The sequence below is a fragment of the Bos indicus genome, chromosome 20 (assembly GCF_029378745.1).
Source record: "Bos indicus isolate NIAB-ARS_2022 breed Sahiwal x Tharparkar chromosome 20, NIAB-ARS_B.indTharparkar_mat_pri_1.0, whole genome shotgun sequence".
In the NCBI taxonomy this organism is placed as follows: Eukaryota; Metazoa; Chordata; class Mammalia; order Artiodactyla; family Bovidae; genus Bos; species Bos indicus.
Window position 1 is genome coordinate 8,998,291 of NC_091779.1, and position 4,272 is coordinate 9,002,562.

At 37.8% G+C, this 4,272-nt stretch overlaps 1 non-coding gene across 1 annotated transcript; it reads right to left on the reverse strand.

Annotated features, from left to right (window-relative positions):
* Positions 1-1,001: 1,001 nt before the first annotated feature.
* On the reverse strand, positions 1,002-1,073 carry TRNAC-ACA (transfer RNA cysteine (anticodon ACA)). The gene has a single exon. It is a non-coding gene; the product is annotated as a tRNA-Cys (tRNA).
* Positions 1,074-4,272: the final 3,199 nt, after the last annotated feature.

The following is a 4,272-nucleotide window of genomic DNA, read 5'->3' on the forward strand; positions in this document are numbered from 1 at the left end:
TGAAGTCCAGAGAACTGCTTAGAACTACATGACTGGCTGATGACTAAACCCACACCTGAATTCAGGCCTGCCACCCTCTGTCCAGTACACTCTCGAATATTCCTCACAGCCCTCTGATGTGTGCTTGTTAAGCAATAGTAACACTAGCCCATTTTTACATAACGTGATTATTGATATAGTTGAGTTTTAATCTATCATCTTATTTCATGATTTCAGTATGTCCAACCTCTTTTATGATTCTTTTCTAATTTTTAAACTTTGTGGCTGCACTTGGTCCTCTAGGTATGAGCCAGCTTTCTCTAGTTGCTGCGACTGGGGGCTACTCTTCACTGGGGTGTGCAGACTTCTCATTGTAGTAGCTTCTCTTTCTGCAGAGCACAGGCTCTAGAGCTCAGGTTCCGTAGCTGCGGCATATGGGCCCAGCTGCCCCAAAGCATGTGGGATTTTCCTGGATCAGGGATCAAACCCACGTCCCCTGCATTGGCAGGCAGATTCCTAACCATTGGACTACCAAGGAAGTCCATCTTCTGTGATTCTTTGTTTTTTGACTTCCTTTGGATAATTTTTTTCTCCTATCTCTTCTTCCAGTGTTAGATTAAAAACTATTTTCTTAATATTTATTACTTTGTTTTTAACTTTGGATTAACTTCTCTAAGTGAAGTGAAGTTGCTCAGTCATGCCTGACTCTTTGTGACCCCATGGACTGTAGCATACTACGCTTCTCCGTCCATGGGATTTTCCAGGCAAGAGTACTGGAGCGGGTTGCCATTTCCTTCTCCAGAGGATCTTCCTGACCCAGGGATTGAACCCAGGTCTCTCACACTGTAGGCAGACGCTTTACCATCTGAGCCACCAAGGAAGACCAAAGTGAAAGTCAAGTCGCTCAGTCATGTCTGACTCTTTGCAACCCCATGGACTGTAGCCTACCATGCTCCTCCATCCATGGGATTTTCCAGGCAAGAGTATTGAAGTATGTTTCCATTTCCCTTCTCCGGAGGATCTTCCCAACCCAGGGATCGAACCTGGGTCTCCTGCATTGTAGGCAAATGCTTTACCATCTGAGCCACCAGGGAAATCCAACTTCTCTAAGTCTAGTATAAAAAAATTTTTTGTATATATTGATCTTTGCCATTGGCCTATGCAATTCAGAAATATAAGAACACTTTAATCTCATTTAACCACATCTCAATTCATTTGCTATTGTTGTCAAAATTTTAAATTCTATATAATTTTAAAATTCCATAGATACTTTGGTTTTTGCTTTTCATATTTTCCTTTATCCCAAACTTTACATCTGGATTATTTTACTTTATTTTGACATACATCTTTTAGAATCTCCCAAACTCTCTCGTTTAATAAAGTATTCATTCATTTTTATTATTGAGCAAGTGCTCTCTCTCTCTCTGTATATATGTGTATATATATATATATATACACACACACTCAGACTAGAAACAGAATTCTAAGCAGGCAGTTGCTTTCTTTCTGCATGTTGATAATACCATTTTACTGTCTTGTGATTTCCATTATTGATTTTTAGAAGTCAACTATCAATTTAACTTTATATCTTTGGTACCATGCCCTTTTCCCTATGGTTGCTCTTTTTTTTTTTTTAAAAAAACAAAACAAAACAAAACAAAAACCTTGCTGAGTCCAGCTCCCCGCGATACAGGACCCGGACGCACCGGCGGCGCGGGCAGCCTGAGCCCGCGGCGCACCCAGAGCCCCGCGGTGCACCCAGGGCGGAAGTCTGGTTGCTCTTAATATACAGTCTATATAGAGTTGTTTCTTTGACTTACTATGATTTTATGTATCTGAGTGCATATACTGTATAGAAACAATTAGGCTTCTTGAATCTATGGACTGATGTCTTCCATTAGTTCTGAATATCCTCAGCTATTATATCTTAAAAAACTATTACCTTTGGCTCTCTCTCTTCCTCAAAAATAAAATCTTACTCAAACAAGAGTCTCTCTCTTGCTTTCTTCTTCAAACATAGCAAGGTGGTTTTATAGTTCATGGCTAATGATCTCAGCAGATATTAACTCCAGTGCTTATGAGCCTATTTTAAAATTTCTGTTGTTTTTGCTGGCTCATGCTCAATGTGTTTTGTTTCCCTGTATGACTCGTGATTTTTGACAGTGTGTTGGACATTATATTTCAAAAACTATTTGTAAGAATAATTTGAGGCTTAGCATGATAGCATCTTCTTCCAAAGAGAATTTTCATTTGCCTCTGCCAGACACCTGATGTCCTACCAGTCTGGATCCATCTCAAACCAAGTTCAAGGCTTGAGCTTCCAGGGCTCACCCAGATAACATACAGGCAGAAGGAAAATCAGTGCAGAGATTGGTTTACTCATGATTCACCTTACCTGAAGCTGCAATTCTTTGGGACCCCAGTTTAAGTGGAGGCAGTTTATTAGAATTTCTACCCTTGTTATGTTGCAAGTCTCACATTTTGCTTCCTGGCCCCAGAAATTTGTCAAAAGTGCAGCTCAGTTTTGCAGCTATTTCTTTAGGACTTCCAAATGCTCTGAGAGAAAAATCAGATTTGAATATCAGTCTTGTTCTCCGGGTTCTTTTCTTCTTGATTTTGACTTTAAACTCCTCACTATTTTGTCAACATTTTGATGCTTTTAAGAAAATGTTTTTATATTTCATACAGTTTTTAAGGTTTCTTTAGTGGGAGGGTTGACCCAAATTCCCTGGTCATCAATTACAGGGAGTAAAAGTTATATATTTTTTTATTTACCAGAGGAAAGAAAAATGTTCAGTCTTCTATTTCTAATTCACACTTATCAGTTTGTTAGTTCCTATAAAGCACTTTATACATGACAAAGATGTGCTATATCCTATAGAACCAAAACTACTTTGTAGTACTCATCCTTTCGAAGAACCCAATATAATACGATATGAAATGGTCCATAAGACAATTTGAAGTCATGACTTCCTCTGGTCTTTGAAATTCAGTCTGATAAACTTGCTGCACCAACTCATAAGAAAATAATGGAAGATCCATTGACCTATATATAACATACATACAAAATACCATAAACTTATTACAGGCAATTTCTTTTCCCACTGACTGAAAGCCTTTCCCTCTTTTCTTGTCTCTTTCAAGTGTTTCCTCTATCTTCACCATGTCAACAAGGCCTTCCCTAAAGATCCTATTTGAAATTGCAAACTCCCCCTTATTCCCATACTTCTTAATCTCCTGCTGTCCTCTTCTCTCCATCACTGTCCACTATCTTACACACTATATATTATATATCCTGGCTATATTCTTCACTACCCCTCCAATCTTGATAAATCTGCTTAACCTCTCAAGTTTTTATTCTTCTAGATATAAAAATCAGACCAAGAGAATTATCCCACCATTCATCATATGTATGTTTCACAGATGAGTGTAGTGATAGATTAGAAAGTGATTCTAAAAAAAAAAAACCAACTATTTTAATAACAAAAAAGGAGAGAATTCTAGAACTGAAAATTGCCATATCAAAAAAAAAAATACTGTTTGGGCTTTACAGTAATAGAAAGAATAGGAAAAAAAAAAGTAATTAGTGAACTTTAAAATAGTTCAGTAGAAATGATCCAATATGAAGAACAGAGAGAAGAGAGATTAAAAAAAGAAGAAGAAAAAGAGCAGATCTGTAGGGACCTGTAGACATTATCAAAAGGCCTAGTATATGTGCAATTGGAGTCACTAAGGGAGAAGAGGAAAAAATGGTGCAGCAAAGAATATTTGAAAAAAAGAGAATAGATTGAAAATTTACAAGTATGGAGAAAGAGATGAGCCTACAGACTTAAGAAGGAGCGCAAACCCCTCATAGAATAGATTTTAAAACACACACACATATGCCCAGACATATGTCATTTGACATTTAGTCAAATGGCTAAAAACTGAAGTTAAGGAGAAAATTCCTGAAAGAACCCAAATGATTTTGTTATAGACTCACTCATTCCACCCTGGGTAAAATACTTCAGTTAAATTTTAGTGGACTTGGAGTACTGGGGGAAACTTTTCAGTGGAGAAGAAATTGCTGCTTTTCTCTATAGCACATCCTTTATGTGAGAAGCTCATTGATATCGTGAGGGTTAGATAGATGGAGGCTGGTGAATGGAAAGATTAGCAGCCCTTCATTTCAGTCATGGTTGGGTAAAGTCTTCTGGAGGGAGAAGTATGCCACAGGCTCTCTGGAAGACATAAAGATTTTGACCCAAATGACTCTGAAATCAGGGAAAGAGAAGTGAGATCCTCATGGTAAAC